The 23,287-nt window shown below is 34.8% G+C and overlaps 2 non-coding genes across 2 annotated transcripts; both read left to right on the forward strand.

The window, feature by feature from the left end:
• The first annotated feature begins 5,950 nt into the window (after positions 1 to 5,950).
• TRNAF-GAA lies at positions 5,951 to 6,023 on the forward strand. The gene has a single exon. It is a non-coding gene; the product is annotated as a tRNA-Phe (tRNA).
• An 877-nt stretch (positions 6,024 to 6,900) lies between these two features.
• Positions 6,901 to 6,973, forward strand: TRNAF-GAA. Its single transcript has one exon. It is a non-coding gene; the product is annotated as a tRNA-Phe (tRNA).
• The last annotated feature ends 16,314 nt before the right edge of the window (positions 6,974 to 23,287 follow it).

The following is a 23,287-nucleotide window of genomic DNA, read 5'->3' on the forward strand; positions in this document are numbered from 1 at the left end:
ATCCTTTAGAAGATATGCTTGGCCGAAACTTGAAGGAAGGAAGAAAAAGGTGCCTTGGTGTTCTCGTCTCTGAAGATCGTTGCCCACACAACGTCCGGGAATAGAAGAGGAATACGGTAGAAGACCTAGAGGTTTTTGTTTGCAAAAGAAAAGGTATACTAGTATTTAATTTCCGCATCATACTTGTTTTATTTCTTTGTAAAAAATACCAAATACAAGAGGCATGCGATTCTAGTATTTCGAATTAGTTTTCGATGTTGTGTTCTTTTATTTTTTTTTTCCTTGTGATTTGATTGTTCTTTTTGGTTGACCTAAAGTTATTTAAGGAAATTAAATATTAGCTTTCCTTAAAAGGCTTTGTCTAGGCGGTGGTGGTTGTTCCCATATCCAAGAAGGCCATGTGCCTCGCCATGCAGTCTTGGAAGCCAATTTTGGAAATTAATATTTAATGGAATTAATAACCTAAGTGATTTGGATCGAACGTGTTAAGTTCCGCAGGAGATCCAAGTCTAAACCTAAAAGAACAAATAAATTAAACTTAGGATCAAACGTGTAAAGTTCCGCAGGCGATCCAAGTTTAATTTAAAAGAACACATGGTAGCTAGGAAAAGGTTTAGACCTTTGTACAAAATTTTTGTACAGTGGAACCGTTAGGTTTTCCGAGTAGCAACCAACACTTCCCCACCCCGTTCATCCGGGACTTTGACTCTCCCGTGTCGTTGACCCCTTCTTATGTGGGCCCTCGATCCTTACCACCGGATCAGTTATAAAAGTATTTAAAATAGAATTCCTACTATAAAGTCATTAGCAGCGATAGCTCAGTTGGGAGAGCGTCGGACTGAAGATCTGAAGGTCGTGTGTATGATCCACACTCATCGCATATCTTTTTTTCATTTTCGGGTGACGATCTGACGACGATAGAGCTGAAGAACGAGAAGCCCTTGACAGTGCTTTTTTTTTTCTTCCCTTTTTCGCCGCTCTGGTAAGCCCCCTACTTTATACTAATGACTCTGCTTTAGCCTACAATTAAATTACGTTAATGTTTTTTTCATTTTCATACCGAAAATACTTTTAAGGTTTATTAGTAATTTTCACAAATGCACAATAAGGGATTTAGAGTTCGAGACACCAGTTGTCTGAAAAACCTTTGACCCACCTAGATTTTCCTCCTCATGCTAAATATCCGGTCCTTCATGACCCACTTGAACATTTTCCATCTAGCTTCACTCACCAGGATTTCTTCTGCCTAACTTTACTCACGAGGACTTTCTAACTGCCTGACTTCACTCACCAGGATTTTCTTATTCCTAGCTTCACTTACTAGGACTTTCTAATTGTCTGGCTTCACTCACCAGAACTTTTCATTTGCTTGAGTTCACTCACTAGAACTTTCCATCCGCCTGTTTTCATTCACTAGGACTTTTCACACCAAGTGTTCATTCCTCTCTGACCCACTTGGTTTTTCTTCTATGCCAACTATCCCGTTAGTTTTAGTCTTGCCCTTACCTAACCTTTAGTTAAAACTTTGTCAATCAAGTATCTAGTCAGTCTTGACCTATTTAACTACTCTCCCGTATCAAACTGGTTAACCTTTGACCAGTGGAGAATTGTTCCAACAATCTCCCAAATGGACAATTATACTTACAATCTCCATATATTGCCAAATATCAAAATTCAAGTTTGAGTCAAACTGACCAACTTTGAACCATGGAAAATTGCACCAACCACGATGCCAAAGAAGCGATGAGAGACAAGTAGGATGAGATGCGAGTACAAAAAGATTAAGGTTTAAAAGCCCACAACCTAATTCATTTTTATTAATATTTTTTTATTAGTCATAGAAATTTTCAAATTTTTTCGATTAACCCCTATAAATTTTAAAAACTTGCAATTTTCACCAAACGCATTTGAAAAAATGTATCCTAGTCGTATCCTTGCCGTGTCCAAAACATATCCACATGGTCAAACCTCAAAAAAGTTCATGATACATTTTTGACCGTATCTGACATACGTATTTGTGTATTATATCCATATCCGTATAGTATCCGTATCGATACTTCAAAAATAAAAAATTTTAGACTATCCACGCTATATAACACTCAACATAACTTAATATCAAATCCTTTAAGCAGAACTGGTAGTCTAGCATGCCCACAAAGCATTCCAAACCCATTTATATTTGAATATGTCTCATAATTATACATACAATCTTCTAAAAGAAAAGTCATTTATTGGAAACTGTTATAAAAAGTATTTCCTTTTATAAAGTCATTAGCGGGGATATCTCAGTTGGGAGAGCGTTAGACTAAAGATTTGAAGGTTGTGTGTTTGATCCACACTCACCGCATATATCTCTTTTTTTTTTCATTTTCGGGCGATGATCTGACGACGATAGAGCTGAAGAATTAGAAGCCCTTCGCGGTGCTTTTTTTCCTTTTTTGTTGCTTTGGTGAGCCTCCTACTTTATACTAATCACTCTGCTTTAGCCGAAAATTAAAATATGTTAATTTTATTTCATTTACACACCGAAAATACTTTCAAATATTATTAGTAATTTCCACAGACGCATAATCAGGCATCTAGAGTTCGAGATACCAAGTGTTCGATCAACTTTTGACCCACCTAGATTTTCCTCCTCATGCCAAATGCCCGGTCCTTAATGACCACTTCAACTTTTTCCACCTAGCTTCACTCACCAGGGTTTCGTTTTGCCTAGCTTCCCTCATGAGGAATTTCTAATTGCCTGACTCCACTTATCAGAATTTCATTATATCTAACATCACTCACTAGGACATTTCAATTGTCTGGCACACTTACCAGAACTTTCTATTTGCTTGACTTCACTCACTAGGACTTTTCATCTGGCTGGCTTCATTGACTTAGACTTTCCACACCAAGTGGCTGTTCCTCTATAACTCACTTGGTTTTTCTTCTTCTGCCAACCATCTCGTTGGTTTTAGTCTTGCCCTTGCCTAACCTTTAGTTAAAACTTTGTCAGTCAAGTATCTAGTAAGCCTTGACCTATTTAATTACTCTCCCGTATCAAACTGGTTAACCTTTGACCGGTGGAGAATTGTTCCAATAATCTCCCAAATGAACAATTATACCTACAATCTCCATATATTGTCAAATATCAAAATTTAAGTTTGAGTTAAACTGGCCAACTTTGAACAAGAGACAATTGCACCAACAACGATGCCAAAGAAACGATGAGAGACGAGTATGATGAGATGCGAGTAGAAAAAGAATAAGGTTTAAGGTTTAAATGCCCACAACCCAATTTATTTTTATTAATATTTTTTAATTAGTCCTAGAAATTTTTATCTTTTTTCAATTAACCCCTATAAATTTTAAATACTTGCAATTTTCACCAAACGCATTTGGAAAAACATATCCTGGTCATATCCTTGCCGTGTCCAAAACATATCCACATGGTCAAACATAAAAAAAGTCCATGATACATTTTTGGTTGTATTTGACATGTGTATTTGCGTATTATATCCATATCCATATAGAATTCATATCAATACTTCAAAAATAAAAAATTTTAGACTATCCACGCTACATAGCACTCAACATAACTAAATATCAAATCCTTTAAGAAGAACTGGTAGTCCAGCTTTGTCCACGAAGCATTCCAAACCCATTTATATGAGAATATGTTTCGTAATTACACATACAATCTTCTAAATGAAAAGTCATTTACTGGAAACTGTTTTAAAAGTATTTAAAATGAATTCCTACTATAAAGTCATTAGCGGGGATAGCTCAGTTGGGAGAGTGTCAGACTGAAGATCTGAAGGTAGTGTGTTTGATCCCCACTCACCGCATATCTTTTTTTTTTTTCATTTTCAGGTGACGATTTAATGATGATAGAGCTGAAGAACGAGAATCCCTTGACGGTGTTTTTTTTTTTTTTTTTTCCTTTTTCGCTGCTCTGGTGAGCCCCCTACTTTATACTAATGACTCTGCTTTAGCTTAAAATTAAATTACGTTAATGTTTTTTTTTTTCACATCAAAAATACTTTCAAAGTTTATTAGTAATTTTCACAGACGCACAATCAGGGATTTAGAGTTTGAGACACCAGGTGTCTGATCAACCTTTGACCCACCTAAATTTTCCTTCTCATGCCAAATATCTGGTCCTTCATGACCCACTTGAATTTTTTCCACTAGTTCACTCACCAGGGTTTCCTTCTGCCTAGCTTTACTCACGAGGACTTTTTAACTGTCTGACTTCACTTACCAGGATTTCCTTATACCTAGCTTCACTTACTAGGACTTTCTAATTGTCTGGCTTCACTCACCAGAACTTTCCATTTGCTTGAGTTCACTCACTAGAACTTTTCATCCGCCCGACTTCATTCACTAGGACTTTTCACACCAAGTGCCCGTTCCCCTATGACCCACTTGGTTTTTCTTCTTTGCGAACTATCCCGTTAGTTTTAGTCATGCCCTTACATAACCTTTAGTTAAAACTTTGCCAGTCAAGTATTTAATCATCCTTGACCTATTTAACTACTCTCCCGTATCCAACTGGTTAATCGTTGACCAGTGGAGAATTGTTCCAATAATCTTCCAAATGGACAATTATACATACAATCTCCATATATTGCCAAATATCAAAATTCAAGTTTGAGCCAAACTGGCCAACTTTGAACCATGGACAATTGCACCAACCATGATGCTAAAGAAGCGATGAGAGACGAGTAGGATGAGATGCGAGTAGAAAAAGATTAAGGTTTAAAAGCCCACATCCTAATTCATTTTTATTAATATTTTTTAATAAGTCATAGAAAATTTCAAGTTTTTTCAATTAACCCCTATAAATTTTAAATACTTGCAATTTTCACCAAACGCATTTGGAAAAATGTATCTTGGTCGTATCCTTGCCGTGTCCAAAACATATCCACATGGTCAAACCTCAAAAAAGTCCATGATACATTTTTGGCCGTATCTGACACGTGTATTTACGTATTATATCGATATCCATATAGTATCCGTATCGATACTTCAAAAATAAAAATTTTAGACTATCCACGCTACTAGCACTCAACATAACTAAACATCAAATCCTTTAAGCAGAACTGGTAGTCCAGCTTTGTCCACAAAGCATTCCAAACCCATTTATATGAGAATATGTTTCGTAATTATACATATAATCTTCTAAACGAAAAGTCATTTACTCGAAACTATTATAAAAGTATTTAAAATGAATTTATACTATAAAGTCATTAGTGGGGATAGCTTAGTCGGGAGAGTGTTAGACTGAAGATCTGAAGGTCATGTGTTCGATCCACGCTCATTGCATCTCTTTTTTTTTTTAAAATTTTCGGGCGATGATCTGACAACGATAGAGTTGAAGAATGAGAAGCCCTTGATGGTGTTTTTTTTTTTTCTTTTTTGTAGCTATGGTAAGCCCCCTACTTTATACTAATGACTCTGCTTTAGCCTAAAATTAAATTACATTAATATTTTTTTTATTTTCACACCGAAAATACTTTCAAGGTTTATTAGTAATTTCCATAGATGCACGATCAGGGATTTGGAGTTCGAGACACCAGGTGTCCGATCAACCTCTGACCGACCTAGATTTTCCTTCTCATGCTAAACATATCCACATGGTCAAACCTCAAAAAAGTCCATGACACTTTTTTGGCCATATTAGATATGCATATTTGCGTATTATATCCATATCCGTATAGTATCCGTATCTGATACTTCCAAAATAAAATTTTTTTAGACTATCCAAGCTACATAGCACTTAACATAACTTAATATCAAATCCTTTAAGTAGAACTGGTAGTCTAGCTTTGTCCAAAAAGCATTCCAACCCCATTTATATGTGAATATGTTTCGTAATTATATATACAATCTTCTAAAATAAGAGCCATTCACTAGAAATTGTTATACGAGTATTTAAAATAAAATTCCTACTATAAAGTCGTTAGCGGGGATAGCTCAGTTGGGAGAGCGTCAGACTGAAGATCTGAAGGTCGTGTGTTCGATCCACACTCACCGCATATCTTTTTTTTTCTTTTTTCCATTTTTTGGGGATAATCTGACGACGATAGAGCTGAAGAATGAGAAGCCCTTGATCGTGTTTTTTTTTCCTTTTTCTCTGCTCTGTAAGCCCTCTACTTTATACTAATGGCTCTGCTTTAGCATAAATTAAATTACATTTATATTATTTTTATTTTTACACCGAAAATACTTTCAAAGTTTATTTGTAATTTCCACAAATGCACAATCAGGCATTTAGAGTTCGATACACCAGGTGTTCGATCATCCTTTGACCCACTTAGATTTTTCTCCTCATGCCAAATGCCCGGTCCTACATGACTCACTTGAAATTTTTTCCACCTAGCTTCACTTATCAGGGTTTTCTTCTGCCTAACTTCACTCACGAGGACTTTCTAACTATCTAATTTCACACACCAGGATTTTCTTCTACCTAGCTTTACTCACTAGGACTTTCTAACTGTCCGACATAACTCACTAGAACTTTCCATTTGGCATATCTATTTTTTTTCCATATTTTGGTGATGATCTGACGACTATAGAGCTGAAGAACGAGAAGTCCTTGAAAGTGCTTTTTTTCTTTTTTTCCTTTTTTGCAGCTCTAGTGAGCCCTCTACATTATACTAATGACTCTGCTTTAGCGTAAATTAAATTACATTAATATTTTTTTAAATTTTTACACCGAAAATACTTTCAAAATTTATTAGTAATTTCCACAGACGCACAATCAGGTAGTCTAGCTTTGTCCAAAAAGCATTCCAACCCCATTTATATGTGAATCCGTTTCGTAATTATACATACAATCTTCTAAAATAAAAGTCATTTACTGGAAACTGTTATAAGAGTATTTAAAATAAAATTCCTACTATAAAGTCATTAGCGGGGATAGCTCAGTTGGGAGAGCGTCAGACTGAAGATCTGAAGGTCGTGTGTTCGATCCACACTCACCGCATATCTTTTTTTTTTACCCCATTTTTTGGGGATGATCTGACGACGATAGAGCTGAAGAATGAGAAGCCCTTGATCGTGTTTTTTTTCCTTTTTCTCTACTCTGGTGAGCCCTTTACTTTATACTAATGACTCTGCTTTAGCATAAATTAAATTACATTTATATTATTTTTATTTTTACACCGAAAATACTTTCAAAATTTATTAGTAATTTCCACAGATGCACAATCAGGCATTTAGAGTTCGATACACCAGGTGTTCGATCATCCTTTGACCCACATAGATTTTTCTCCTCATGCCAAATGCCCGGTCCTTCATGACTCACTTGAAATTTTTTCCACCTAACTTCACTTATCAGGGTCTTCTTCTGCCTAACTTCACTCACGAGGACTTTCTAACTACCTAATTTCACACACCAGGATTTCCTTCTACCTAGCTTTACTCACTAGGACTTTCTAACTGTCTGACATGACTCACTAGAACTTCCCATTTGGCATATCTATTTTTTTTTCCATATTTTGGCGATGATTTGACGACGATAGAGCTGAAGAATGAGAAGTCCTTGACGGTGCTTTTTTTTTTAACCTTTTCTTCTGCTCTGGTGAGCCCTCTACATTATACTAATGACTCTGCTTTAGCGTAAATTAAATTACATTAATATTTTTTAATTTTTACACCAAAAATGTAGGACCGTTAGATTCGATAGAGGGGGGGTGAATATCGATTCGAAAAACAAGAGTTTAAACGCAGCGGAAAAGTAAAATCGACACAATGGTTTTACTTCGTTCGGAGCCTGTGACGACTCCTACTCGAAGGCCCGTGGTCCTTGACCACTTTCGTTGGGCAATCACTAGCAATTCGGAATGATGATTACAAAAGAACTGTACAGGGAATGCTAATGAAAACTGAAAACAAATACCGACAAAAAGGGAAAAGAACGGAGCGTAGTGTCGGAGCTTTGTTGGCGTCGCACTGAACGTCGAGCAGCAAGACCAGCAGTAGAAGAGTTCTCAGCTTGATTGATTCTGAAGCTCCTGCCTGGTGCTTCTTTTATATGCTGTTCCGGGCGCCTGGATTCCTTCCGGGCGCCTGGAATGTGACGAAACTGCTCAAACCAAGATGCTCCACGTGGCGACGACTTGGCTGGATAGAATTCGCCTTCCGGGCGCCCGGATCCCTTCCGGGCGCCCGGATCCCCTCCGGGCGCCCGGACCACCTTGTTCCAGAAAAACTCCTTTTTCCTGCAAAACAAAGTTAGTCCGAGGCAAATATACATCCTGTAAAACAGATTGTTAGCACAGTTAAAGTTCAACAGATGGAAAAAAGAGTATGACTTAGATTCCGTCTTTCCGAGACCGGAATCTAGTCACGATCTCGACTTAGACATCCGAAATGGATCTAAGCCGGATCGACGCCTAATGCCCCCTTCCCGGGAACGCGTCCTCACAGTCACTCCCCTCTAGTGACTTACCTCACTTACCTGCCAGACGTCCGGTTAGCCCGTCGACCCGTCTGGACTTCTCGCCAAGCGTCCGGTCAGCCCGTCGACCCGCTTGGACTTCTCGCCAACTATCCGGTCAGCCCGTCGACCAAGCTGGACTTCTCGCCAAGCGTCCGGTCAGCCCGTCGACCCGCTTGGACTTCTCGCCAGCTATCCGGTCAGCCCGTCGACCTAGCTGGACTTCGTGCCAGACGTCGACCTAACTGGACTTCTCCTGCACACTCGATCAAAGTGTCAGACAACAACAAAACTAACTTAACCTATTTGTCATTCATCAAAACCTGGGTTAAATCGTTAGTGCTAACCGCACCAACAATCTCCCCCTTTTTGATGGAATGACAACCTGATTAAGTTAGTGAAAACATATGCAAGAAACAACATGTATTTATGTGGTTTAGTTTGTATTTTCAAATTGGTTTAGCTAACTTAACCACCTAACCCTCCCCCTTTGGCATTCATCAAAAATACGCAAGGGTAAACAATCATAGTGAAGAGTTACTGTAAAAGGTAGTCAAATTTTGAAACATATCTAAGTTTGGTTCAAAAATTGAAAGATAAAAGTACAATTTTTAACACCAAGTTAAAAAAAAATAGTCAAGTTGACTTGGGGGAGACAAGTTGAATTTTGAAAAAAATACGAGTTGAATTTTGAAAAGTATAAATTTAAAGTTAATCAAGTGTAACTTTTCAAGCGTGTAAAAATTTTCAAAACAGGTTTTTCAAATTTACTTTTCATGTTTAAGTAACATTTACTTTTCAAAAAGGTAAATTTTCAACTTCGATTTTTCAAAACAAAGCAAAAATTAAGCAAGTAAGAATAATTTTTCAAGAAGTAAATTTTTTGCCAAAATAAATTTTTAAGGCTAATTTGATAAAAGCTAAGTTTGGAAAGTTGAATTTTCAAGCATATGTTACAAAACTGAATAAGTTTAAATTTGCAATATTCAACTTTTAAAATCAGGTTTAAAAATTAGGTGGGATTAAACTTAGTTAAATTTAACTTTTTGAAAACTGGTGTTTTAAAAATAAGTTAGTTTTAACATAGATATAAAAAAAATATTTTTCAAACACACATTAATTTCTCCCCCTGAACTTGACACTTATCTTTAACCAGCTGTCTAACCAATTAGGTACTAACTAACTATCAGAAGATAGTAACTTTCACTTGGTTAGTCAGATTAAGTTAATTATAACCAGTAAGTGTTTGACTTGACTGATGAACTTTAATCTGATTAATATCTGAATTGTATTTAACATCCAGACTTATGCTGATGCACTGAAATAAGCATCTTAAGTCCAGACAGTTGGCCTATGCATCTCACCCCTTTCTATGTTTGTCAAACACAAGCAAGGTAAACCTAAGGTGTTGGTGAGATGCTCAAAAACTAGTCCTATGGGTACATGCTTTCTAAGGATTCAAAACTAGTCTAAGGCCAAAACTGTGTTTGAAAATCTAAAAATGGAAAGTTTTGAAAACAAATAAATTTGACTTATAATTTGATAAAACCATTTTTGAAAGTATTTTTGAAAGATCCTAGTCTATTGAGCACATCCCTAATTTTCGTCGTAAGTTGCTAAATTCACTTTCAGGGAGTGGTTTTGTAAAAATGTCAGCTAAATTTGATTTGGACTCAATGTACTTGAGTTCAATATCACCTTTAGTAACATGATCCCTGATGAAGTGGTGCCTAATTTCAATATGTTTGGTTCTTGAATGATGCACAGGATTCTTGGTTAAGTTAATTGAACTTATATTGTCAATTAATACTTTTACATTTGTGATATTTAAGTTGAAATCTTTTAGAGTATGCATCATCCATAATAATTGTGCAACACATTCGCCTATAGCTATGTATTCTGACTCAGTTGTAGACAGAGCAACACAATGTTGCTTTCTACTAAACCAGCTAACAAGTGATGAACCTAATAATTGGCATCCACCACTTGTGCTTTTGCGGTCTAATTTGCATCCAGCATAATCTGAATCAGAATACCCTATTAGTTCAAAATTATTTGTCCTAGGATACCAGATTCCTACATTTGTTGTTCCCTTAAGATATCTAAAAATTCTTTTAACTTGTGTCAAATGGGATTCCTTAGCACAAGTTTGGTATCTAGCACACATACTAACTACAAATAAAATATCAGGTCGGCTTGCAGTTAAGTACAGTAGGCTACCTATTGCACTTCTATAATGTTTTAAATCAACTGGTTTTCCATTTGGGTCACTGTCTAAGATTGTGTTTACTGCCATCGGTGTTTTTATTTCTTTTGTATTTTCCATTCCAAATTTTTTAAGTAATTCTTTAGTGTATTTATGTTGATAAATATAATTTCCTTCATTTGTCTGTTTGATTTGTAATCCTAAGAAATAGGTTAATTTTCCCACTAAGCTCATTTCAAATTCTTTTTCCATTAGATTAATAAATTCTTCTAAAATTCTGAATTTGATGAGCCAAATATTATATCATCTACGTATATTTGTGCAATAAATATGTCTGTATTTAATGATTTAACAAACAAGGTTGGGTCAATTTGACCTTGTTTGAATCCTTTAGATGTTAGGTAAGATGTTAGCCTCTCTTACCATGCCCTGGGTGCTTGTTTAAGTCCATATAGTGCTTTCTTTAATTTAAAAACATAATCAGGGTGTTCTAGACTTTCAAAACCAGGAGGCTGACCTACATAAACTTCTTCTTTGATTAGTCCATTAAGAAAGGCAGACTTAACATCCATTTGGTATAGTTTGAATCCCTTATGGGCTGCATAACTTAGTAACATTCTAATGGATTCTAATCTGGCTACTGGGGCATATGTTTCATCATAGTCAAGTCCTTCAACTTGACTAAATCCTTTGGCAACCAGCCCAGCTTTATTTCTAGTAATTTCCCCAGTTTCACTTAGTTTGTTTCTGAATACCCATTTTGTTTCTATTATTTTCTTATTCTTAGGTGGTGGGACTAGGTCCCAGACCTCATTACGCTCAAATTGGGCTAGTTCTTCTTGCATAGCTATAATCCAATCTGGGTCTAGTAGGGATTCATCCACAGTTTTGGGTTCAATTTTTGAAATTAATGAAATTTGACTTAGGTTTCTAAAAGATGATCTGGTTTGAACTCTTAAGTCTGGGTCACCAATTATTTGATCAGTTGGATGATTTGGGTTTGTTGGTTGCTACTCGGAAAGCCTAGAGGTTCCACTGTACAAAAATTTTGTACAAAGGTCTGAACCTTTTCCTAGCTACCATGTGTTCTTTTAAATTAAATTTTGGATCGCCTGCGGAACTTAACACGTTTGATCCAAAACTTAATCTATTCATTCTTTTAGGTTTTGACTTGGGTTTCCTGCGGAACTTAACACGTTCGACCCAAATCACCTTAAGTTATTAATTCCATTAAATATTAATTTCCATAATTGGTTCCCAGTACTGACGTGGCGAGGCACATGGCCTTCTTGGATATGGGAGCAACCACCACCGACTAGACAAAACCTTTTATGGAAAGCTAATATTTAATTTCCTAAAATAACTTTAGGTTAACCGAAAAGAACAATCAAATCACAAGGAAAAAGAAAACAAAAGAACACAACCTCGAAAACATATTTGAAATACTAGAATCGCATGCCTCTTGTATTTGGTATTATTTCCAAAAATAACTAGTATGATGCGGAAAAGTAAAATACTAGTTATACCTTTTAGAAAGACCTCTTGATCTTCTACCGTATTCCTCTTCTAACCTCGGACGTTGTGTGGGCAACGATCTTCCGAGATGAGAAACCACCAAAGCACCTTCTTCTCCTTTCTTCAAGTTTCGGCCAAGCACTATGCTTCCAAAAGATGAAGATCTTTTTCCACCAACCAAGCTCCAAGGGATGTAAGCTTTCTCTCCTTCTTCTCCAAGCTAAAATCCGGCCACCACTTGATCTCCAAGGAGGAAGAGAGGTTCGGCCACAAGATGGAGAGAAGAGAAAAGAAGGAGGCCGGCCACACCAAGGAAGAAAAGAGGGAGAAAATAATAGAGGTTGTTCACACATGAAGGCTCCTCTACCTCCTCTTTTATAATCCTTGGTCTTGGCAAATAAGGAAATTTTAATAAAAACTTCCTTAATTCTTTTGCCATGAAAAGGAAAAATTTATTTTAATTAAAATAATTTTTCTTCTCACTAAAACATGGCCGGCCACTTATTTCCTCAAATCAAGGAGAGTTTTAATTAAAAAAGAATTAAAACTTCCTAATTTGTTTCCAGAAATTTATAAAAATTTCTCCAATAATTTTATCCCTTCATGATTGGTTTATAAAAAGGAAATTTAATAAATTAAAATCTTTCTTTTAAACATGTGGATAAAAAGAAAGTTATCTCTAAAAATTAAAATCTCTTTCAATCTACAAATAAGGAAAGATATCAAATCTTTTCTTAATCTTTTGTAGAAACTTATAAAAGAGAATATTTAATTTTTAAACTCTCTTTTAAATCATGAACATGTTTAAAAAGGAAAGTTTTCTTAAAATTTAAAATCCTCCTTTAATCAACAAATAAGGAAAGATTTTCAAATTTTAAACTCTCTTTTAATCATGTAGATGATTTACAAATAAGGAAAGTTTTTACCAAAATTAAAACCATCCTTTTAAACTACAAATAAGGAAAGAGATTAATCTCTTCTCTTAATCTTTTGTAGAAAGTTATAAAAGGAAATTTTAATTTTTAACTCTCTTTAAAATCATGATATCCACATAAGAAATAATTTTATTATTAAAATCCTTTTAATATTCTAGTGGTCGCCACCCAAGCTTGGGACCCAAGCTTTTGGCCGCCACCTTCATGGCTCATCCACTTGGTCTTGGCCCTAGCTTGGGTTCCAAGCTAGCTTGGCCCCATTGGATGGGTAAGAAGGTGGGTATCACGGTGGGTATAAATCTCTATATACTAGAGGCTACGATAGGGACCGAGAGGAGGAATTGGTTTTGGTCTCCCGATAAAATTAAGCATCCCGTGTTCGCCCCGAACACACAACTTAATTTTATCAATAATAATTCATTCCACTAGAGAACTATTATTGAACTACCGCACCAATCCCAAATTACATTTTGAGCTCCTTCTTATTATGAGTATGTTAGTCTCCCTGTGTTTAAGATAACAAATGTCCACTAATTAAGTAAGTTACTGACAACTCACTTAATTAATATCTAGCTCCAAGAGTAGTACCACTCAACTTCATCGTCATGTCGGACTAAGTCCACCTGCAGGGTTTAACATGACAATCCTTATGAGCTCCTCTTGGGGACATTCTCAACCTAGATCACTAGGACACAGTTTCCTTCTATAATCAACAACACACACTATAAGTGATATCATTTCCCAACTTATCGGGCTTATTGATTCATCGAACTAAATCTCACCCATTGATAAATTAAAGAAATAAATATCAAATATATGTGCTTGTTATTATATTAGGATTAAGAGCACACACTTCCATAATAACTGAGGTCTTTGTTTCTTTATAAAGTCAGTATAAAAGAAACGACCTCTAATGGTCCTACTCAATACACTCTAAGTGTACTAGTGTAATTATATAGTTAAGATAAACTAATACCTAATTACACTACGACCTTCCAATGGTTTGTTCCTTTCCATTATGGTCGTGAGCTACTGTTTATAATTTATAAGGTACTGATAACATGATCCTCTGTGTGTGACACCACACACCATGTTATCTACAATATAAATTAATTGAACAACTACATTTATCATAAATGTAGACATTTGACCAATGTGATTCTTATTTCTAGATAAATATTTATACCAAAAGCTAGGCTTTTAGTATACACTCTAACAATCTCCCACCTATACTAAAAGACTAAGCTGCTATATCTGCTGCCATACATCTGATTCCTAATCCTTCAACATGCCCATCAAAAGCTCTTGCCTTAAGGACCTCAGTGGAAGGATCAATAGGTCATCACCTGATGCAATCTAGGCGGCAACAACTTTTCCTCGTTTATACGATTTCTCGTATTGGGTGGTACTTGCGCTCTATTGTGTTTACTTGCCTTATAGACTTATGGTTTCTTCGAGTTTGCTACTGCACCAACATTATTACAATAAATTGTAATAATCTTTGGACAAACCATAAATCATATCTAAGTCTATCTTGAGGTTATTGAGTCATACAGCTTTTAATGGCTACCTCAGAGGCTTGCCATATACTAAGCTTCTATGGTGGAGTCCAGAAAAACACCTATGTTTATCACTCTTCCATAGTTATGACTTTCCCTCCTAAAGTAAACACAAAAACCCCGAGGTTGACTTATTATTGTCCCTATCCGATTGGAAGTCAAAATCCATGCAACCCACAAGAACCAAATTAACTGCCTTGTAAACTAGCATATATTCTCTAGTACCTCTAAGGTACTTCAATATATGCTTTACTGCAATCCACTGTCCTTGTCCAGGGTTATTTTGATATCTGCTAACTATGCCCTTGGCAATCCGATAGCCGAAGCATAAAGAACTGTCTTTATTTCTTTTATCTCCTTTGATGTCTACAGAGACATATCTTTAGATAAAGTTACTCCATCCTGAAAAGTTTAAGAAACCTTCCTTGGAGTTTTGCATGCTTAAAACGAGCAAGGATTTTTCTGATATATTAAGTTTGGGATAAGTAAGATATTCTTTTCTTGCGATCACTTATTACTTTGATCTCAAGAATATATACATTCTCCCAAGTCCTTTATATCGAATTATTTGGACAACCATACCCTTACTTCTGACAACATTTTGATATTGTTTCCAACTACCAAAAATGTTATCTACGTATAGTACAAGAAATACCACCACGCTTCTATCACACCTTTTGTGTACACAAGACTTATCCGGTTACTAAATCCATAGAATTTGATAAACCGGATGTTCTAAGACCTTGAAGCTTTGCCTCAGTCCATAGACTGATTGAGCTTGGACACAAGATGCTCTTAGCCCTTTGCAATGAACCCTTCTGGTTGATTTATATGGATGCTTTCTTCAAGACTTCCATTAAGGAATGCTGTCTTGACATCCACTTGCCAAATAGATAAAAGAATCCGGATAGACTTAAGTATGGCCACCAGTGAAAAAGTTTCCTTTTTCATCAAGCCTTGCTTTGAAAGTTACTACATTCCTGTCTATCCCTCTTTCCCTATTATAGACCTTTTTACACCCAACGGCTTTTACACCATTTGGTGATTCTACAAGCTTCCAGATTTTATTAGAATACATATATTCTAATTCTGTTATTCATTACTCTTTGCCAAGATGCTGCATCTTTATCTTGGAGTGCTTCATTATATGACCGGAGATTAAGTTCATGTCCTCCAGGGATCGAGTCCAAAAACTCTCCCAAAACATGAACCTATTTAGGTTGCCTAACAACCCTCCCACTACAACAAGGCACTTTCTATAATTGTCTATCATTTGTGATACGTGTTGCAGTTTCCTTGTGGTATCTCATCTTGTACAGTTGGTACTAGATTAGACATGTCTTTTATTATTTCCTTAAGAACAAATTTTCTTATGGGCACATGGTTTATTACATAGTCCTTTTCTAAAAATCGGTCATTGATGCTAACAATGACCTTCTGATTTTTAAGACTATAAACCTACTTTCATTTCACTAGGATAACCCACAAACGAGTGAATTCCTGTCCAACTTATCATTGTCTCTCTTCTGCATATGTGCTGGACTACCCGAATCCGAATATGCTTCGAAATAGGTTTTCACCTATTCAGCAATTCTATATGAGCAGAGAGTTCTAACTTGGAAGGTACTATGTTCACTTTCGTTTTCAGAGTTTATCCTTAAAACAAATTTGGTAATTTTCTGAATAACTCATCATCTATCTAATTATTTCATAAGAGTCCTTTACCTTCTTTCTACTACACCATTCTATTGGGGTGTACCAGGTGCAGTTAGTTGGGATTGAATCCCTACTTTTGATAAGTGACTCCTAAATTCTCCCAAGAGGTACTTGCCACTACGATCTTACCATAGTGACATTTACTTTAACATTTCTCCGCATCAGCCTTGTACTCTTTGAACTAATCAAAGTACTTAGTCTTGCGGTACATTAAGTAAATTTATTTGTATCTTGAATAGTTGTCTATAAAATAGACGAAATATTCAATACTACCTCTTGTTTGGATAGTCATAGGATCACACAAATCAGAATGAACCGATTTCAACATATCTTTGACTCCATACCCCTTGGACTTAAAAGCTTTTTGGTTATTTTCCTTCCAAGTAAGACTCGCAGGTTGGAAAGATTTCCACTACTAATGAACCCAAAAGTTCATCAGCTACCAATGAATCCTACTCAAGTATAACCTAGCTTTTAGAAGCCAAAGATATAATTGGTTCATTTATGAAGGTTGATTTCTCTTAAAATTAGAAGATGTGTTACTAATTTCCATTTGTTGCATCGTGGGAGTTATTGGATTATAAATTGTCAACCATCATACCAGAATAGATAACTTCCCTATTTTTCTTAATAACAACTTTGTTATCAAAATAGACACAATATCTATAATAGTTTAGAAACTGAAATCAGGTTCTTTCTAAACTTGGTACGTAAAGACAATTACTTAAAATCCATATTTTATTCTTATCAAAGGATAAACATCTCCCACTGCAACAGCTACCATTTTTACAGTAGTGCCCATGTGGACGGTGTTTTAATTTTCATTTAGTTGCCGAATTTCCTGGAACCCTGCAATGAATTACGGACATGATTGATGGCATCTGTATCTACACTCCAGGTTCTGGTAGATAACACCACTAAACATGTTTCAACTAATGAATTAAATACACCTATATTGTTCTTAGTTCTAAGAAGACAGTCTACCTTAATGTCCAAGTCCTATTTCCAATCATTACAATTGGGACTACTAAGTCTTCTCTATAGTATAACAACTAGGGGATTGACAAACATTTTAAATCCTAAGAATCACAAAAATATTTGGTCAAGATCAATTCTTTAAAATCCCCATGAATTTTGTATGCCACGATAGTGTGGACGTATACAAAATCAAAGAGGAGATTTTATCCATTAATTTTATTATCTTGTCAACTTTACTTTATGACGAATAAAATTAATAGTTGATCTGTCTTTGATCAAATATTTGGTCAAAACTTTTTGAATTTAAAATAAAATATTGATTCCTCAAACAATATTATTTAAATTCACCAACACCTCAAACACCGTGAATTTTGCATGCCACGTTAGTGTGGACGTATACAAATTCAACATTTGTAAAAGGAGGGTTTTACCCATTAACTATCTTGTCAACGTATCTTTATGACAAATAAAATTATCTCAAACACCGTTAATTTTGTATGCCACGTTAGTGTGGACGTATACAAAATCAATCATTTGTAAGAGGGTTTTAACCCTTTAATTTTATTATCTTGTCAACCTAGTTTTATGACAAATTAATAGTTGGTTTCATTTGGTCACACAAATAATAGCGATGACTCCGATGGGAGGATACTATTAGATGTGTCTAAGTGTATACCATTACTTGACACTAAGTCCATTAATAAGATTATGCCCTTCCGTTGGGGAAGATCACACGCTCTTAATTAACTTCCTATAGTCATCCAAAATGGAAGTCTTCTAGTGATCCACAAACAAGCTCATCCGTTATGGAGGAAGGCACTCGAGCCAACGCAAGCTTGTTTGCATCACTTACAAACCAGTAATGGAGACCATGGGATTTATTTAAAATCCCTCTCCCACTTAGTTATTTATAAACGAGGAATTTTAACTATGCTAGCCTACTAGTCATGTATACTAACATGCACACACAGCACAATATAAAAGCAATAAATAGAAAATCTAATTTTCAACTATTATGGCTTTTATCTCTAGTTGTCCTCCGTGTGTTGTCATCCCAAGCTGCTGCCATATTTGGCCACCGCCACCGGGTCTAGCTGTCGCATCCATCTTGCTCCTAGTTCCGCTGCGCCTCTGGTCCTTAGAAGGTTCCACGCTTTGCAAGATTCGATCCGCGACATAAATAGAATTTTACATTTTGATCCTATATTCCATAAAAGGAATGTACATGTATCTAGATCAAAAATAAAATCCTAATAAAACTAAATACAGCTCCTGCTGTATTTTATAATACAATCATGCACACACAATAAAATGCCCTTGACATGTCCAAGGGTCCAATCACACACATAATAACTATAAGCCATAATAGTTGGATCCTGAATCCACAAAGTTAGCACATCCTACTATTAACCTGCCTAAATTATGTATGACATGTGCATAATTAAACTAATACCAAATACACAGAGGCAAAACCCTAGCTCTGATACCAATTGTTGGTTGCTACTCGGAAAGCCTAGAGGTTCTACTGTACAAAAATTTTGTACAAAGGTCTGAACCTTTTCCTAGCTACCATGTGTTCTTTTAAATTAAATTTTGGATCGCCTGCGGAACTTAACACGTTTGATCCAAAACTTAATCTATTCGTTCTTTTAGGTTTTGACTTGGGTCTCCTGCGGAACTTAACACGTTCGACCCAAATCACCTTAAGTTATTAATTCCATTAAATATTAATTTCCATAATTGGTTCCCAGTACTGACGTGGCGAGGCACATGGCCTTCTTGGATATGGGAGCAACCACCACCGACTAGACAAAACCTTTTATGGAAAGCTAATATTTAATTTCCTAAAATAACTTTAGGTTAACCGAAAAGAACAATCAAATCACAAGGAAAAAAAAACAAAAGAACACAACATCGAAAAACATATTCGAAATACTAGAATCGCATGCCTCTTGTATTTGGTATTATTTCCAAAAATAACTAGTATGATGCGGAAAGTAAAATTACTAGTTATACCTTTTAGAAAGACCTCTTGATCTTCTACCGTATTCCTCTTCTAACCTCGGACGTTGTGTGGGCAACGATCTTCCGAGATGAGAAACCACCAAAGCACCTTCTTCTCCTTTCTTCAAGTTTCGGCCAAGCACTATGCTTCCAAGAGATGAAGATCTTTTTCCACCAATCAAGCTCCAAGAGATGTAAGCTTTCTCTCCTTCTTCTCCAAGCTAAAATCCGGCCACCACTTGATCTTCAAGGAGGAAGAGAGGTCCGGCCACAAGATGGAGAGAAGAGAAAAGAAGGAGGCCGGCCACACCAAGGAAGAAAAGAGGGAGAAAATAATAGAGGTTGTTCACACATGAAGGCTCCTCTACCTCCTCTTTTATAATCCTTGGTCTTGGCAAATAAGGAAATTTTAATAAAAACTTCCTTAATTCTTTTGCCATGAAAAGGAAAAATTTATTTTAATTAAAATAATTTTTCTTCTCACTAAAACATGGCCGGCCACTTACTTCCTCAAATCAAGGAGAGTTTTAATTAAACAAGAATTAAAACTTCCTAATTTGTTTCCGGAAATTTATAAAAATTTCTCCAATAATTTTATCCCTTCATGATTGGTTTATAAAAAGGAAATTTAATAAATTAAAATCTTTCTTTTAAACATGTGGATAAAAATAAAATTAAAATCTCTTTCAATCTACAAATAAGGAAAGATATCAAATCTTTTCTTAATCTTTTGTAGAAACTTATAAAAGAGAATATTTAATTTTAAACTCTCTTTTAAATCATGAACATGTTTAAAAAGGAAAGTTTTCTTAAAATTTAAAATCCTCCTTTAATCAACAAATAAGGAAAGATTTTCAAATTTTAAACTCTCTTTTAATCATGTAGATGATTTACAAATAAGGAAAGTTTTTACCAAAAATTAAAACCATCCTTTTAAACTACAAATAAGGAAAGAGATTAATCTCTTCTCTTAATCTTTTGTAGAAAGTTATAAAAGGAAATTTTAATTTTTTAACTCTCTTTTAAAATCATGATATCCACATAAGAAATAATTTTATTATTAAAAATCCTTTTTAATATTCTAGTGGCCGGCCACCTAAGCTTGGGACCCAAGCTTTTGGCCGGCCACCTTCATGGCTCATCCACTTGGTCTTGGCCGGCCCTAGCTTGGGTTCCAAGCTAGCTTGTCCGGCCCCATTGGATGGGTAAGAAGGTGGGTATGCGGTGGGTATAAATCTCTATATACTAGAGGCTACGATAGGGACCGAGAGGAGGAATTGGTTTTGGTCTCCCGATAAAATTAAGCATCCCGTGTTCGCCCCGAACACACAACTTAATTTTATCAATAATAATTCATTCCACTAGAGAACTATTATTGAACTACCGCACCAATCCCAAATTACATTTTGGGCTCCTTCTTATTATGAGTATGTTAGTCTCCCTGTGTTTAAGATAACAAATGTCCACTAATTAAGTAAGTTACTGACAACTCACTTAATTAATATCTAGCTCCAAGAGTAGTACCACTCAACTTCATCGTCATGTCGGACTAAGTCCACCTGCAGGGTTTAACATGACAATCCTTATGAGCTCCTCTTGGGACATTCTCAACCTAGATTACTAGGACACAGTTTCCTTCTATAATCAACAACACACACTATAAGTGATATCATTTCCCAACTTATCGGGCTTATTGATTCATCGAACTAAATCTTACCCATTGATAAATTAAAGAAATAAATATCAAATATATGTGCTTGTTATTATATTAGGATTAAGAGCACACACTTCCATAATAACTGAGGTCTTTGTTTCTTTATAAAGTCAGTATAAAAGAAACGACCTCTAATGGTCATACTCAATACACTCTAAGTGTACTAGTGTAATTATATAGTTAAGATAAACTAATACCTAATTACACTACGACCTTCCAATGGTTTGTTCCTTTCCATTATGGTCGTGAGCTACTGTTTATAATTTATAAGGTACTGATAACATGATCCTCTGTGTGTGACACCACACACCATGTTATCTACAATATAAATTAATTGAACAACTACATTTATCATAAATGTAGACATTTGACCAATGTGATTCTTATTTCTAGATAAATATTTATACCAAAAGCTAGGCTTTTAGTATACACTCTAACAGGGTTTACCCTTATTGTTTTAGGAGGTTGATTCTCTTGATGTTGTTCCTCTTCTTCATGACTTAGAGTTTGGTTGGTATCTGGAACAAACTCAGGTGGTTGTGTAGGTTCTATGTCTTGTTTAGTTTCTTTAAATTTTACATTAGTAGTTTCTTCAATTTTTAAGGTAACCTTATTATAAATTCTGTAGCCTCTACTATTTAGGGAATATCCTACAAAAATTCCATTTTCAATTTTAGAGGTGAATTTTCCTAAGTGTTCTCTTGTATTTAAGATAAAAACTGGGCACCCAAATACCTTAAAATATTTTATGTTTGGTTGTTTATTATAAAATATTTCGAAGAAAGTTTTGTTATGAGTTTTATTTATTGTTGTTCTGTTCTGTACATAGCAGGCTGTACTAACGGTTTCTGCCCAAAAGTATTTAGGTAGGTTATACTCATTTAACATTGTTCTAGAAGCTTCAAGTAAGGTTCTATTTTTTCTTTCTACAATTCCATTTTGTTGGGGGGTTTTAGGGCATGAGAACTCATGATGGTAATCGTTTTCTAGACAAAAACTGTTAAAGTTGTGATTTTTAAATTCTCCCCCATTGTCACTCCTAATTCTTTTAATTTTAATATCTTTTTCGTTTTCAATCTGTTTGCAAAAATTTGTAAAAATTTCAAAAGTTTCATCTTTATGTTTTAAGAATTTTACCCAAGTAAACCTAGAATAATCGTCTATAATTACTAAACAATATAAGTTTCCATTTATGGATTTGACTCCATGGGAGTCAAAAATGTCTAAATGTAGAAGTTCTAAGATTGAGTTAGTTTGTGGTTGATTTGTTTGTTTGTGGGTTGATTTAGTTTGTTTGCCTTGTTGACAAGCATTACATATGGTTGAATCTAAGTTAGGTAACTTCGGTAAGCCTTTTACAAGTCCATTTAGTTTACTTATATTTCTAAAGTTGGTGTGAGACATTCTCCTATGCCATAACCAAGTTTCTTCTTTTTGTGTTAAATAACACCTAATGGAAGAAATGGTTAAGTTGATGACATAGATGTTGTCTTTTCTAAAACCTTTTAGGCTTATGGTAGGATTATCTAGATGTTTGATTGAGCATTCTGTAGATAGAAATTTGACCTTATACCTAGTATCACACAATTGACTTATACTTAAAAAATTATATTTAAAGTTTTCAACAAGTAAGACATTTGTAATTATAAAGTCTAATTTTAATTCAATATTACCTATACCAATTACCTAGAGTTTGCCGTTGTTTCCAAAGGCAACTGTTCCTAGGCTTTTGTAAGTGAGTTGAGTGAACTTGGTGTGATCTCCAGTCATATGTTTGGAGCAACCACTGTCCAAGATTCACTTGGTTTCCTACAGTAAGTAGGATTTAAAGTTAGTCTTTTGAGCATGCATTAATTTAAGTTTAAAATTAAGATTTTGAAATTAATTGAGTTTAAAATTAAAATTTTTGAAATTAAGTTTAAAATTAAAATTTTGAAATTAATTTTTTTTTCTTTTAAGTTTAAAATTAAAATTTTGAAATTAAATTAAAGTTAAAATTTTGAAATTAATTTTTAAGTTTAAAATTAAAATTTGAAATTAATTTTTAAGTTTAAAATTAAAATTTTGAAATTAATTAAGTTTAAAATTAAAAATTGAAATTAATTTTTAAGTTAAAATTAAAATTTTGAAATTAATTTTTAAGTTTAAAATTAAAATTTGAAATTAATTTTTAAGTTTAAAATTAAAATTTGAAATTAATTTTTAAGTTTAAAATTAACATTTTGAAATTAA

This window comes from Zingiber officinale, chromosome 4B (genome assembly GCF_018446385.1).
Source record: "Zingiber officinale cultivar Zhangliang chromosome 4B, Zo_v1.1, whole genome shotgun sequence".
Classification (NCBI taxonomy): domain Eukaryota; kingdom Viridiplantae; phylum Streptophyta; class Magnoliopsida; order Zingiberales; family Zingiberaceae; genus Zingiber; species Zingiber officinale.